The following is a 17,095-nucleotide window of genomic DNA, read 5'->3' as shown; positions in this document are numbered from 1 at the left end:
GTAGCCTCCAACCTGATGGCATGAACATTGACTTCTCAAACTTCCGATAATGCCCCACCTCCCCCTCGTACCCCATCCCTTATTTATTTATTTATTTATTCTCTCTCTCTCTCTCTCTCTCTCTCTCTCTCTCTCTCTCTCTCTCTCTCTCTTTTTTCTCCCTCTGTCCCTCTCACTATAACTCTTTGCCCATCCTCTGGGTTTCCCCCCCTCCCCCTTTCTTTCTCCCTAGGCCTCCCATCCCGTGACCCTCTCCCTTCTCCAGCCTCTTATCCCTTTTGCCAATCAACTTTCCAGCTCTTAGCTCCATCCCTCTGCCTCCTGTCTTCTCCTATCATTTTGGATCTTCCCCTCCCCCTCCCTCTCCCACTTTCAAATCTCTTTCTATCTCTTCTTTCAGTTAGTCCTGACAAAGGGCCTTGGCCCGAAATGTCGACTGTACCTCTTCCTATAGATGCTGCCTGGCCTGCTGCGTTCCACCAGCATTTTTTATGTGTGTTGCTTGAATTTCCAGCTCCTGCAGATTTCCTCGTGTTCAACTCTTATTCTCCTTCACTCCAAAGAGAAAAGCCCCAGCTTGTTCAACCTATCTGCATAAGACCTGCTCAGCAATCCAGGCAGCATCAGGGTAAATCTCCTTTTTACACCATCTTCCCCACAGTCCTTATCGATAAGCAACAGAACCTGGGCCTCTGTGCCTCCCTCTGCAACTGGATCCTCAACTTCCTAACCAGAAGATCACAATCTGTGCGGATTGGTGATAATATCTCCTCCTCAGTGACAATCACCACAGGTGCACCTCAGAGGTGTGTGCTTAGCCTACTGCTCTACTCCCTCTATACCTATAACTATGTGGTGTGTGGCTAGGTATAGCTCAAATGCCATCCATTATTGATAGAATAGAGATGGAGATGTGGCTGATTGTGGACTTCAGGAAAGGTAAGTCGCGGGAACAAGAACCAATCCTCATAGAGGGATCAGAAGTGGAGAGAATGAGTAATTTCAAGTTCCTGGGTGTCAAGATCTCTGAGGATCTAACCTGGTCCCAACGTATCGATGCAGCTATGAAGAAGGCAAGACAGCGGCTGTATTTCATTAGGAGTTTGAAGAGATTTTGTTTGTCACCTAGAACACTCAAAATCCTCTATAAATGTACTGTGGAGAGCATTCTAACAGGCTGCATCACTGTCTGGTATGGGGGGCGGGGGGTGGGGAGCTTCTGTACAGGACCAAAAGAAGCTACAGAAAACTGCCAAATTAGTCAGCTCTATAGGAGCAGTGCCTCAGAAAGGCGACATCAGGACCCCCATCACCCAGGACATTCCCTCTTCTCATTGTTACTGTCAGGAAGGAGGTACAAAAGCCTGAAGGCACACACTCAGCAATTCAGGAACAGTTTCTTCCCCACTGTCATCTGATTCCTTAATGGTCATTGAACCCATGGATACTACCTCACTTTTTTATACTATTTCTGTTTCATGGTAATTTTAATCTATTTTATATATATTTAATGCAATTGATTTACTTATTTATTTATTTTTCTACATTATCATGTATTGCATTGTACTGCTGCTGCTAAGTTAACAAATTCCACAACACATGCTGGTGATGATAAACCTGGTTCTACACCCTCCCTGAAGCCTCGCTATAATGAGGTGACCAGAACGGAACACAATTTTCCACGTGTGGTCTAACCAGGGTTTTATAGAGTTGCAACATTACCTCTCGGCTCTTGAACTCAGTCACTCCCCCCCCCCCCAGGTAATGAAGGCCAGCACACCATGCACCTTCTTTACCCCTTATCAACTTGCTCAGTAACTTTGAAGGATCTATCGACGTGGACCCCAAGATCCCTCTGTTCCTCCACACTGCTGAGAATCCTGCCATTTACCCTGTATTCCGCCTTCAAATTCCACCTTCCAAAGTGAATCACTTCACACTTTGAACTCCAAATACCGGATATAGTAAGAAAGCCTGGCTGTAGTTACATCAGCACTTTTGTGATACCACATCTACAGTGAATATGGAACAGTACAGCACAGGAACAGGCCAATGGGACCACAATGTTGTGACAAACCAACTAAATTATTAATCAGATAGCCAACTAAACTAATCCCTTCTGCCTACACAATGTCCAGGTCCTTCCAATTTCATCACCTTCAGAATCGGAATCAGAATCAGGTTTATTATCACTGGCATGTCACGTGAAATTTGTTAATTTAGCAGCAGCAATTCAATGCAATATATAATCTAGCAGACAGTTAAAAAAATAACAATAATAAATAAAATAAAACATCACAATAAATGAACAAGTAAATCAATTACATATATTGAATAAATTATTTTAAAAAGTGCAAAAACAGAAATACTGTATATTAAAAAAGTGAGGTAGTGTCCAAAGCTTCAAAGTCCATTCAGGAATTGGATGGCAGAGGGGAAGAAGCTGTTCCTGAATCACTGAGTGTGTGCCTTCAGGCTTCTGTACCTCCGACCTGATGTTAACAGTGAGAAAAGGGCATGCCCTGGGTGCTGGAGATCCTTAATAATGGACGCTGCCTTTCTGAGACACCACTCTCTAAAGGTGTCCTGGGTACTTTGTAGGCTGGTACCCAAGATGGAGCTGACTAGATTTACAGCCTTCTGCAGCTTCTTTTGGTCCTGTGCAGTAGCCCCTCCATACCAGACAGTGATGCAGCCTGTCAGAATGCTCTCCACAGTACAACTGTAGAAGTTTTTGAGTGTACTGTATTTGTTCCATACTAAGTCTCTTCAAACTCCTAGTGAAATATAGTTGCTGTCTTGCCTTCTTTATGACTACATCAATGTGTTGGGACCAGGTTAGGTCCTCAGAGATCTTGACATCCAGGAACTTGAAGCTGCTCACTCTCTCCACTTCTGATCCCTCTGTGAGGATTGGTATGTGTTCCTTCGTCTTACCCTTCCTGAAGTCCACAATCAGCTCTTTCGTCTTATTGACGTTGAGTGCCAGATTGTTGCCTGTCTAAACATTTCTTAAAAGTCTCTAATGTTTCTGCCCCCACCCCAGGCAGCACATTCCAGACACCCACCACTCTCTGTGTAAGAACACTTGCCTCTCACATTTCCTTTGAAATTGCCCTCTCTCACTTTAAACGCATGCCCTCTGGTATTAGACAGTTCAATCACTGGAAAAAAATACAGTCTGCCTACTCTATCTAAGCCTTCCATGGTCTTAGAAACCTCAGCCTCCGCCACTCCAGAGAAGTCAAGCTAAGTGCTGTGTAGCATTTTGTTCTCTTCACCTAAGGTAGAACATACTTGCTTAAGATATTGATCCACTCCTGATTCTTGACTACAGCTCAAGAAGAGGAATTATGTACATTGTTAACAAGTATGGTGAGTTGAAATAATGCCCCCAAGATGTTGCAGGTGTAAATCACTCAAGTTTGTGTGTGTGTGTGTGTGTGTGTGTGTGTGTGTGCGCGCGCGCACGCGCTGAAAGGGGCAGGGATGGAATCAGGGAATGGAAAGCTCAAAGATATTTGTAAAATGCTACAGTGGCCATGGATGGATATTATAAAAAGCAGGAGCTCACTTTGGTATCCTCCCTTAAAGATCTTTCTGACTGGAAAGCAGTCCACGACAACACCAATGCCATCATCAAGTTTGTACTGGCTCTCGAAAGTCATTGCTGAAAAACAAAATCAGAACCAGATTCATTTATTTATTACACGTACATCAAAACATAGTGGAATGCATTGCTTGCGCTTACAACTAACACAGTCTAAGATGTGATAGATAGACGGATAGATATACTTTATTGATCCCGAGGGAAATTGGGTTTCGTTACAGCTGCACCAACCAGGAATAGAGCATAAATATAGCAATACAAAAACCACAAACAATCAAACAACAATATGCAAACTATGCCAGATGGAAATAAGTCCAGGACCAGCCTATTGGCTCAGGGTGTCTGACCCTCCACGGGAGGAGCTGCAAAATTTGATGGCCACAGGCAGGAACGACCTCCCATGATGCCCAGTGTTGTATCTCGGTGGAATATGGCCGGAGTCCAACAGCAAAAAGTTCAATATCCAGTCTACAAACACGTTCCTCAATCGTAATATGACTAGGATTGCACCATCCATTGTTAACCAAAACAGCAAGCTCCCAACTTCCTTACGCTTACCGCTCTCAGTGCACTTCCGGTCAGCCCAAACTGTGCTGGGGGCAGTCTGCAAGTGTCACCACACATTCAGGAGCCAACATAGCATACCCACTGTGTTCGGCAGAACAACACAAGCATTAGCGCAACAACATCAGCAATAAAATAGAACAACAAAAGCAAAACAAGTCCCATTTCTCCCTCCCACCCACACCTACAGATAGGCCTCCAACCCCAGGACAGGTCTTCTGGGCTGATGGGACTGAGTGCATCTAAGAGAAATAAAGATCTTCTTCCTCTCTGCCATCAGATTTCTGAATGGCAAGGAACCCATGAAAACTTCCCCTTTTTTCCCACTATTTATTTAATTTTAATATATACTGACTATAACTTATAGTTTTATTACTATATATTTCAATGTACAAAACAATTTTCACAACATACATTATTCCAGTGATATTAAATCTGATTCTGCCCTCTCTTTGGTTTTTATGCGTTCTTTGACTTCCCTTCTAAGCCACTGTTCCCTCATCCTCCTTTTAGAATACTTCATCTTTGGGATGCATCTTTTCCTGCACCTTCCAGATTTCTCCCAGAAACACCAGCCATTGCCATTCTGTCATTATCCCTGCTAGCGCCCCCTTCTAATCAACTTTGGCTATCTTCTCTCCATGCCTCTGTAATTCCCTTTACTCCACTATAATATTGATCCATGCAATTTTAGCATGTCCTTCTCAAACTACAGAGTGAATTCCATCATATTATGATCACTAACTCCTAACTGTTCCTTTACCTTAAGCTCCCTAATCAAATCTGGGTCACCAACACCCAATCCAGAACTGTCATTCCCCAGTAGGCTCAACCATGAGCTGCTCTAAAATGCAATCTCATAAGCATTCTGCAAGTTTCCTCTCTTGGGATCCAGAACCAACCTGATTTTCCCAATCAACCTACGTATTGAAATCCCTCATGACTATTACAACATTGCACTTTTTTTTTATCTCCTGTTGCAATTTGTAGCCCACAACCTGCCAACTATTTGGAGGCCTGTATAAAACTCCCATCAGGGTCTTCTTACCCTTGTAGTTTCTTAATTCTACTCACAAGGATTCTAATACCTTCCGATCCTATGTCACCTCTTTTTTTCAAACCAACAGAGCCACCCAAACCCCTTTGCCTACCTGCTTGTGCTTTTGAAACAAGGTGTATCCTTGGATGTTAAGTTCCCAGCTATCTTTGTTCAGCCGCATGCATTCAAATATAACATATTCAGTTCTGTATTCATCACCATTATTTTAATTTTGGCCCCTTCTTACACTTCAACTCATCCCAGTGACTGCAGTTTTGCCCTATTATCTGCATACCAACTGCCTTTTCATTAGCCCTATCCCGAACAACCAATGAGCAAAAGATGACAAACTGTGCAAGTAAAAATAAATAAATAATAATACTGAGAAACTGAGTTAGAGTCCTTGAAATTGAGTCCATAGGTTGTCGAATCAGTTCAGAAACTAACTGATTGGTTGTGGAATGAGTTGCATGCAAACAGGTAATCCTGATAGGGAAAAACCAAAGAAGCAGCTGCATTCAACCATAGAGCACACAGCACAGAAAGAGGCTTTTCAGCCCATCTATTCCATGCTCAACTGTTGTAATCCCACCGACCTGCACCTAGATCATATCGATACAGAGAGGAAACCCATTTCCATACTATTGTGAATATTCATAATTACTACAGTTTAGAAATTTTTCATGATCTCATTATATACAGCATTGTACATTGAGACCATCAGATTTGAGCTGATTCTTGAGCTTTATACTTTTGCTTAGACCCATTCAATCTGTCTGAACTCATGTCTTAACTTGTCTCTCTATAGCACATAGAGTCATATCAAAGAAACAGGCCCTTTGAGCCATCTAGTTCATGCAAAACTATTTTTCTACCTAGTCCCATCAACCCACACCTGTACCATAGCCCTCCATACCCCTTCCATCCATGTACCTATTCAAATTTCTCTCAAAAGTTGAACTCGAATGTACATCCACCACTTCCGCTCTCATCTCCTTCCATGCTCTGACCACCCTTATGCTCCCCTTAAGTATTTTAACTTTCCCCCTTAACCATGACTTCTAGTTCTAGTCTTACCCAACCTTAGTGGAAAAAGCCTGCTTGCATTGACCCTATCTATACCCCTCATAACCCCTCTATCAAATCTTCCCTCATTTTTCCACACTCCAGAAATACTTTTTCAATCTCATTGATATCTTAGGTGGGCAGAACTGCACACAATTAGGGCTCACCAATGTCTTATACAACTTCAAGATAACATTCCAACTCCTGCACTCAATATTTTGGTTTATGAGGCCAACGTGCCAAAAGCTTTCTTCTGCCATGCAGCTTACTCCACTAATCTATTCGTTCAAGGTCCATCAATTAATGGTGGACACACAAAATGGTGGTACATACATAGCAAAGCTGTCCTTGCTATACAAGAAAGGAAAAAAAAACAGAATATTGTTTAAAAAAGTAACAGGGTCACATAAAATCAAGCTGATGGAGAAAAGTGACCACCACAAGGTAAGATTTACACTTGCTCTGTCACAGTATGTTATTGTGATGTCTGTGTTACTGAGGGAGACTAGTACAGACTAGTAAGGATACTGACATTTCTTTCCTTTTATCATTACAGTCAGCACAACAATTTAACAATTTCAAGATTTAGAAACCTAGCTGTGAAAGACGAGTGAGATTCCCACATGTCTAATATTTGGGATTCTGTCCCTCCTCAAGTGCATTTGGAAAATTCAACTGAGAAGTGTTAAGAGAAGATGAGGCGTCGAGGAAAGAAGTTGTTGCACAAATTTGAAAATGAATGGGCCATTAAATACCCTTGTATTCAACCTGTTCCGGAGTGTCTTCAGAACTTTTACTGCATGGTGTGTGAAATCTATCTGAGTTGTGGCAGACATGGAGAGAAAGACATTATGAAACATCTCAGCACACAGTCTCACTGCAGAAGATCTGAAAGGCAGAACCCTGTCTTTAGGAAGAAGGATATGATCGAAACAGTACTGGGTACAGTTGCTGAATCGGGTAAAAGGATTTACTTACCTCTCTACAAAATGGTGAGTATCCATTTGAGGAAAAGAAAGTAATCACTCTGGGTAGCTGTCATGATAAAATATGCTGTAGTCTGCATGGTTTCCTTAAGGAAAAACCTTGCCTGACAAATCTGTTGGACTCCTTTGAAGAAATAACAAGCAGGATAGACAATCAGTGAATGTTGCATACTTGGATTTTTAGAAGGCCTTTGACAGGGTGCCACACAACAGGCTGCTTAAACAGTTAAGAGCCCGTGGTACTACAGGAAAGATACTAGAATGGATGCAGCATTGGCTCATTGGCAGGAGGCAAAGAGTGGGAGTAAAGGGAGCCTTTTCTGGTTGGTGTTCCACAGGGTCTGAGAGGGGACCGCTTCTTTTTACGTTATATGTCAATGACTTGGATGACAGAATTGATAGATTTGTGGCCAAGTTTGAGGAAATAGGAAGCAACAGAAGGACTTAGACAGATTAGGAGATTGGGCAAAGTGGCAGATGGAATACAGTATTTGAAAGTGTATGGACATGCACTTTGATAGAAGAGATAAAAGGGTAGACTATTTTCTAACTGGGAGAAAATTTTAAAATCTGAGGGATTTGGGAGATTGCAGGTTCAGTCTGTGGTGAGGAAAGCAAATACGATGTTAGCATTCATTTCAAGAGGACTGGAATATAAAAGCAAAAATGTAATGTTGAGACTTTATAAAGCACTGGTGAAGCCTCACTTGGAGTATTGTGAGCAGTTTTTGGCCCCTTATATTAGAAAAGATGTGCTGACATTGGAGAGAATTGTACAGAGGACGTGGAGAGTCTGCAGAGGGATATAGATAGGTTAAGTGAGTGGGCCAAGGTCTGGCAGATGGAATACAACGTTGGTAAATGGGAGATCATCCACTTTGGAAGGAATAGTAGAAGAGCAGATTATTATTTAAATGGTGAAAGATTGCAGAATGCCATTGTGCAGAGGGACTTGGGAGTGCTTGTTCATGAATTGCAAAAAGTTGGCTTGCAGGTACAACAGGTTATTAAGAAGGCAAACAGAATGTTGGCCTTCATTACTAGAGGGATTGAATTCAAGAGCAGGGAGGTCATGCTGCAACTGTACAGGGTACTGGTGAGGCCACACCTGGAGTACTGTGTGCAGTTCTGGTCTCCTTACTTGAGGAAGGATATACTGGCTTTGGAGGCAGTGCAGAGAAGGTTCACCAGGTTGATTCCAGGGATGAAGGGGTTAACCTATGAGGAGAGATTGAGTCACCTGAGACTATACTCTCTCGAATTCAGAAGAATGAGAAGGAATCTTATACAAAATTTTGAAAGGGATAGATAAGATAGAAGTAGGAAAGTTGTTTCCATTGGTAGGTGAGACTAGAACTAGGGGACATTGCCTCAAGATTCAGGGGAGAAGATTTAGGATGGAGATGAGGAGAAACTGTTTTTCCCAGAGAGTGGTGAATCTGTGGAATTCTCTGCCCAGGGAAACAGTTGAGGCTTCTTCACTAAATATATTTAAGATACAGTTAGATAGATTTTTACATAGTAGGGGAATTAAGGGTTATGGGGAAAAGGCAGGTAGATGGAGCTGAGTTTACAGACAGACCAGCCATAATCTTATTGAGTGGCGGGGCAGGCTTGATGGGCCGGATGGCCTACTCCTGCTCCTATTTCTTATGTTCTTATGAGAGGATTCAAAGGAGGTTCACGAAATTGATTCCAGGATTGAAAGGCTTATCATATGAAGAGCATTTGATGGTTCTGGGCCGCTATTCACTGGAAGAATGAGAGGTGACCTCAATGAAACCTATCAAATGTTCAAAGGCCTAGATAGAGTGCATGTGGAGATGTTTCCAATAATGGGATTGACTAAGACCAGAGGACACAGCTTCAGAATAGAGAGGTGTCCTTTTAGCACAGAGATAAGGAGGAAATTCCTTAGCCGGAGAGTGGTGAATCTCTGGAATTTGCAGTCACAGGCAGCTGTGGAAGCCAAGTCATTAGGTATATTTAAGGCCGAAGTTGATAGATTCTTGATGAGTCAGGGAATGAAGGGAGACAGGGAGAAGGCAGGAGATTGGGGCTGAGAGAGAAAATCGATCAGCCATGATGAAATGGTAGAGCAGACTTGATGGACCAAATGGCCTAATTTTGCTTCTATCTCTTATGGTCTTATGTTTTGTAACTCCAGAAAATAAAACTAATTGAAAGAAAAACACCGAGCCGGGAGAAGCATGTTTTTTACTTTAGTGAGGTGTGCACGTATGACGTGGTGGCATAATGACATGTGCCATTCGCATATATTTAGATATAACCCATAATGAATTATTTAAACAAAGAATGCATAATGAAACAATATATTTACAATATTACTGAAATATTAAATACACAACAGTAGCCCACTCCCTTGTTCATCAAAACAAGATAATTTTGTCTTCGGTATGGACAGATTAGGGGTGCCACCACAGCATAGTACAACACTATAATAGCTTGGCACGTCGGAGTTCAGAGTTCAATCCCGGCGTCCTCTGTATGGAAATTGTACATGGATTTTCACTGGGTCCTCCCACAGTTCAGAGACCTACTGCCTAGGTTAATTGATCATTATAAGTTGTCCAGCAATGAGGCTAGGGTTAAATCAGAGTTGTCGGTGTTGCTGGGCGATGCGGCTCAAAGGGCTGGAAGAGCCTACTCTGTGCTGCATCTCCAAATAAAATAAATAAAATTTTTAAGTCATGAAATTTACTCACTAATCCTTTGGAACGCAGGAGGAAACCAGAGCACCCGGAGGAAAACCATGCAGATCACAGGGAGAATGTACAAACTCCTTATAGTCAGCAGCGTAATCGAATGCAGATCACTGGTGCTGTGTTACGCTAACTGCTACGCCACTGTGTCACTATTGATGAAGTTCTGTTTCCTAACTCTGTGACTAGCTCCACAAAATGAGTATGTAAGACCTTCAATATTATCAGAATCAGGTTTATTATCACCAGCATGTGACGTGAAATTTGTTTACTTAGCAGCAGTAGTTCAATGCAATACGTAATCTAGCAGAGAAATGATAAGTTTCTTCATCCTTGAAATAGCCCTCCGCAAATCATACCTGGTTTTCTGATACAGGCCTGGGTTGCCAGACATCTGCCTTCAGCAGATGACATACCTCCTGGTTCATCCATGGCTTTTGGTTTTGGAATGTACAGTAAGTCTTTGTGGGCACACACTCATCCACACAGGTTTTAATGAAGTCGGTAACAACTGCAGCATACTCATCCAGATTCGAAGATGAATCCCTGAGTACAGTCCAGTCCACCGATTCAAAGCTGTCCTGTAGGCACTCTCGTGCTTCCCTTGTCCATACATTAGCCCTGCTTTTGTTGTTGGTACCTGCGTACATTTACCATAATCAGTACCGTTACCACCAGGTATGGAGGGGTGACTGCACAGGTTTGGGAAAAGCTGCAGAAAGTTGTAAACTCAGCCAGCTTCATCATGGACACCAGCCTCCCCAGCACCAAGGACACCTTCAAAAGGTATAAAGTCTCAAAAAGGCGGCATCCATCATTAAGGAAGCCCTCACCCAGGACATGCCCTCTTCTCATTGCAACCATCGAGGAGGTGGGACAGGAGCCTGAAGACACACACTCAATGATTCACGAACAGCTTCTTCCCCTCCGACATCAGATTTCTAAATGGACAATGAACCCATGAACACCACCTCATGACTTCTTTTCTCTCTTTCTGCACTACTTATTGAACTGACTTTTTAAACCTATTTTTGTTACTGAAATGTAGAGCTTATTTATTGTGTATTGCATTGCACTGCTGCCACAAAACAACAAATTTCATCACATATGCCAGTGATATTAAACCTGATTCTGAACCCTTGCTCTGTCTCAGAACAGAGGCACCATATAGACAACAATCTTCTCAACAAATGATCTATGCTGCAAAGAACATGAATCCCCATCACCAGACAATCCCTTTCTGCCACTAAGTTATTAGTCATTCAGCAATCTTGAATAGCCTCTTGACATAGGTCTTTGGCCTCAAACATAGCTCGTTTTCTCATTCCATAACTGCTGCCTGACATGTTGAGTGTTTACATCATTCTCTAATGTTATTTCAGACTCTCAACATTTGCAGATTTTTAAAATCTTTATTTGCTATATAAAATATAGTAGCGTGGTAGAATGGTAGCAATAGGGTTAGCGTATAGCGCCAACAATTCGGGTGGAATTCCTGACACTGTCTGTAAGGAGTTTGTACGTTCTCCCCGTCAATGCGTGGGTCTCCTCTGGGTGCTCCTGTTTGCTCCAAAAATTCCTAGAAGTAATGGTTAGGCTTAGTAAATTGTGGGCGTGTTACGTTGGTGTCAGAAGCGTGGCAATACTTCTGGCACGCTCAGCATAATCCTTGCAGATTTGACTTGATGCAAACAACACACTTTACCTTATGTTTTGATATTTCGGTGTACATGTGACAAATAAAGCTAATCTTTAATACGATTGTCTTAAACAGAAGAATATGCTGCAGGAACTCAGCAGGTCAGGCACAATCTACGGAGTCCTCGTTTCGTGTAGATTCCCTTCCAATGTACCAAAAACATCCATTGCTCAGTTCCCTCCATAGATGCTGCCTGTCCCACAGAGTTCCTCCAGTATTTCGTGTTTCGCTTCAAGTTTCCAGCATCTGTAGTTTCTCCTGTGCCACATTAAGCAAAGTAATTGGCAATTCACACTGCACGATGACCTGAAAACTGATTCCTTAGAGGGGATACAGCCTTTCCAATTGCTGGTTTTGTGGCCAAGTTTGCAGATGATACCAAGATTGGTGGAAGGACAGGTAGTGCAGAGGAAGCAGAGAGTCCACAGAAGGACCTGGACAAGTTGGGAGAATGGGCAAAGTAGTGTCAGACGGAATACAGTATCGAGAAGTGTATGGTCCTCAACCCGTGTCAGAAAGGTGTAACGACTATTATTTATAATACTATCATGAAACTTAGGATAGCTCCATTTGATAAGATTAGGACTGACTGGGAAAAGGAATTGGGCCTTACTATCCCGGCGGATGACTGGGCTCATATTTTACAACTAGTCAGTACTTCCTCTGTCTGTTCCAAACACTCCTTAATTCAATTTAAAGTTGTCCATAGAGCACACATGTCTAAAGATAAATTAGCTCGTTTTTACTCTCATATTAACCCTCTTTGTGATAGATGTCATGGGGAGATAGCTTCCTCGACCCACATGTTTTGGTCTTGACCTACTCTGGAAACTTTTTGGAAAGACATTTTTAATATTATTTCAAAGGTTTTGAATAGTGCTATTTCTCCCCATCCTATTACTACTATCTTTGGATTACCTAAAACTTCTAGTAATTTATCCCCCTCAGCACGTAGAATGATTACATTTCTTACTTTAATGGCGAAAAACTGTATTCTACAACATTGGAAGGAGATTAATGCCCAAACTACGTTTTTTTGGTTCTCTCAAACGATACTGTGTCTAAATTTGGAAAAAATCAGAAGTAATCTTTATGATACTTCAGTTAAATTTGAACAGACCTGGAGATCTTTTATTCAATATTTTCATTTAATGTAACTATTTTTTTCTCTCTGATCATATATACACTCCCTTCGTGGATTTCATCTGTTATTAGTGGAGGTTGGGTTTGAGGACGTGATTGTTTAATCTGTTTAAGTCTACTATTTACCTAGTCAGCCCATTGCTTTGCTTTGCAGCTTAGTTGCACGGTAGTTTTTTGTTGGGGGCGGGGTTCGGGGTCTTTTTCCTTCTTATCAATATATATGGAAAACTAGTATACAACTATATTACCTCGTTATTTTGTAACTAACTTACGTTGTTTGCATTGTTTTTCTGTGTTAATATTTCATGTACAGTATATCTATATTATAACAATGTATTGGTTGCTATATGTTTTACTTTTTGTGTACTAATTCAATAAAAAGATTTAAAAAAAGGAGAAGTGTATGGTCATGCACTTTTTGGTAGAAGAAATAAAAGCATAGTCTATTTTCTAAATGGTGTGAAAATTCAACTATCTGAGGTGTAAAGGGACATGGGATTCCTCCTGCAGGATTCACTAAAGGTCAATTGCAGGTTGAGTCAGTGGTGAGGAAGGCAAATGGGTTGCTCTTAATTTCAAGAGCACTAGAATATAAAAGCAAGGATGTAATGTTGAGGTTTTATAAAGCACTGGTGAGGCCTCACTTGGAGTATTGTGAGCAGTTTTGGGCTCCTTATCTAAGAAAGGATATGCAGACATTGGAGAAGGTTCAAAGGAGATTCACAAAAATGATTCCGGAATTGAAAGGCTTATCATATGAGGTGCGTTTGATGGCTCTGAACCTGTATTCACTAGAATTCAGAAGAATGAGAGGGGAATCTCATTGAAAGTTACCAAATATTTAAAGGCTTTGATATAGTGGATGTGGAGAGGATGTCCCTATGGTGGGGAGTCTAAGGTCAGAGATCATAGCCTCAGAAAAAAAGGACGTCCATTCGGAACAAAAAGGAGCAGGTATTTCTCTAGCCAGAGAGTGGTGAATCTGTGGAATTTGTTGCCATAGGCAACTGCAGAGGCCAAGTCATTGGGTATACTTAAGGCAGAGGTTGATAGATTCTTGATTAGTCAAGAAATGAAGGGATACAGGGCAAAAACAGGAGATTGGGGCTGAGCGGAAAATGGAACAGACTCAATGGGCCAAATAGCCTAATTCTGCTCCTACATTTTATGGTCCACACTGCCAAGAGGCTTACCATTAATATTATATTCTGCCATCATATTTGACCTACCAAAATGAACCACCTCACACTTATCTGGGTGGAACTCCATCTGCCACTTCTTCGCCCAGTATTGCATCCTATCAATGTCCCATTGTAACCTCTGACAGCCCTCCACAATATCCACAACACCCACAACACCCACAACCTTTGTGTCATCAGCAAATTTACTAACCCATCCCTCCACTTCCTCATCCAGGTCATTTATAAAAGTCACAAAGAGTAAGGGTCCCAGAACAGATCCCTGAGGCACACCACTGGTCACCAGCCTCCATGCAGTATATGACCCGTCTATAACCACCCTTTGCCTTCTGTGGGCAAGCCCGTTCTGGATCCACAAAGCAATGTCCCCTTGGATCCCATGCCTCCTTACTTTCTCAATAAGCCTTGCATGGGGTACTTTATCAAATGCCTTGCTAAAATCCATATACACTACATCTACAGCTCTACCTTCATCAATGTGCTTAGTCACATCCTCAAAAAATTCAATCAGCCTCATAAGGCATGACCTGCCTTTCACAAAGTCATGCTGACTATTCCAAATCATGTTATGCCTCTCCAAATGTTCATAAATCCTGCCTCTCAGGATCTTCTCCATCAACTTACCAACCACTGAAGTGAGACTCACTGGCCTATAATTTCCTGGGCTATCCCTACTCCCTTTCTTGAATAAGGGAACAACATCCGCAACCCTCCAATCCTCCAGAACCTCTCCCGTCCTCATTGATAATGCAAAGATCATTGCCAGAGGCTCAACAATCTCCTCCCTCACTTCCCACACTAGCCTGGGGTACATCCCATCCAGTCCCGGTGACTTATCCAACTTGATGCTTTCCAAAAGCTCCAGCACATCCTCTTTCTTAATATCTACATCCTCAAGCTTTTCAGTCCACTGCAAGTCATTCCTACAATCGCCAAGATTTTTTTCCATAGTGAATACTGAAGCAAAGTATTCATTAAGTACCTCCACTGTTTCCTCCAGTTCCATACACACTTTTCCATTGCCACACTTGATTTGTCCTATCCTCTGACCTCTTATCCTCTTGCACTTCACATACTTGTAGAATGCTTTGGCATTTTCCTTAATCCTGTCTGCCGAGGCCTTCTCATGGCCCCTTCTGGCTCTCCTAATTTCATTCCTAAGCTCCTTCCTGCTAGCCTTATAATTTTCTACATTCATATCATTACATAGTTTTTTGAACCTTTCGTAAGCTCTTCTTTTCTTCTTGACTAGATTTTCAACAGCCTTTGTACACCACGGATCTTGTACCCTACCATCCTTTCCATGTCTCATTGGAACATACCTACTCAAAACCCCACGCAAATATCCCCTGAACATTTGCCACATTTCTTCCGTACCTTTCCCTGAGAACATCTGTTTCCAATTTATGCTTCCAAGTTCCTGCCTGATAGCCTCATAGTTCCCCTTATTCCAATTAAACGTTTCCCTAACTTGTCTGTTCCTATCCCTCTCCAATGCTATAGTAAAGAAGATAGAATTGTGATCACTATCTCCAAAATGCTCTCCCACTGAGAGACCTGACACCTGACCAGGTTCATTTCCCAATACCAGATCAAGCACAGCCTCTCCTCATGTTGGCTTATTGTGTTAAGAAACCTTCCTGAACACACCTAACATTCCTAACTTCCATCCACAGAGACTCCGTAGACAACCCCTCCATGTCTTCCTCCTTTTCTGCAGCTGTGGCACTATCTCTGATCAACAGTGCCACGCCCCCACCTCTTTTACTTCCCTCCCTGTCCTTTCTGAAACATCTAAAGCCTGGCACTTGAAGCAGCCATTCCTGCCCCTGCATCATCCAAGTCTCTGTAATGGCCACCACATCATAGCTCCAAGTGCTGATCCACGCTCTGAGCTCATCTGCTTTATTCATGATACTCTTCGCATTAAAATAGACACATCTCAAACCATCGGACTGAGCGCATCCCTTCTCTATCCACCTGCATGTCCTCCCTTTCGCACTGTCTCCAAACTTTCTCATCCGGATTTCCTAATTTTATTTCACATTTTCGAGGCACAAAGTATTTTGGTACTCCAAACCTCAAAGACCAGTTTTTGTCGTGTGCAAAAGGACAAGGTTTACTCGTCTCTGCGTTGAACTGAGGGTGTGGCCATTGCAAAACTACCGTGCTGCGTCAATGTCCTTTGGGACCGCCTGGTAAAGGAAGGCATTGAAATAAAACTAGAGGAAAAGAATTTTAACAAAGGCAAAGGTCTCACTCTAAGTAAGAACTGGAATTCAATTGTAAACAAGGTGGGAGAGCAGAAGCCTGATTGGATGAGGACTAACCAATCAGGAGGAACAGATGACAGGGGTATAAATACCACTGGACTAGACGTGCCCAGGCAAGATGTACTAGCAAGTTTAAGGTCTTTTCACTCAAACAGTTGGCAAGATGTACTTTATGAAGTCCTTCAGTCAGTCACAAGAATTGCAAATCAGGGAGGTCAGGAAAATTTCTATGGGTTCCAGCACATGTAGGGGTGAAGGGGAATGAGAGGGTGAATGAGTTGGCAAAGAGGGCGTTAAAGAAAGAAAATATAGAAATGCACATTAGTATCAGTAAAGCAGAGGTTAAGTGTGTAATCTGGGGGAAAAAAATCATCCAAATGTGACAAGAAAGATGGGACAGGGAGGGGAAAGGGAGGCATTTATATCAAATACAAAAGAGTGTTGCAGGTACCAGGGTAGGTAGTGGATACAGAAGAGAGGAAACTGTGTGGACTAGGTGAAGGCTGGGGCATTGTGCATTAAACAAAAGATTGAAAATGATAGGGAAACACCAGACAGGATTGTGTGAGGAATGTCAGGAAGAGGAGTCAGTAGAACATGTAGATCTGAGTTGCAGGAAGTATGGGACAGAGAGAAATGATGAGAATCAATCTAAGGGAATTGGGGGTGCAGGAATTCACATTAAAAGGGTTGCTGGGCATGGGTGAGAGAGCACAGGTCAGGGTATTTTTAGCTTTCTTAAGGGATACAGGGGATTTTTATAGGATGTGATGGATAAGCAGGAATAGGGTACT

This window comes from Mobula hypostoma, chromosome 7, assembly GCF_963921235.1.
Source record: "Mobula hypostoma chromosome 7, sMobHyp1.1, whole genome shotgun sequence".
NCBI lineage: Eukaryota > Metazoa > Chordata > Chondrichthyes > Myliobatiformes > Myliobatidae > Mobula > Mobula hypostoma.
This window is presented reverse-complemented; position numbering follows the sequence as displayed.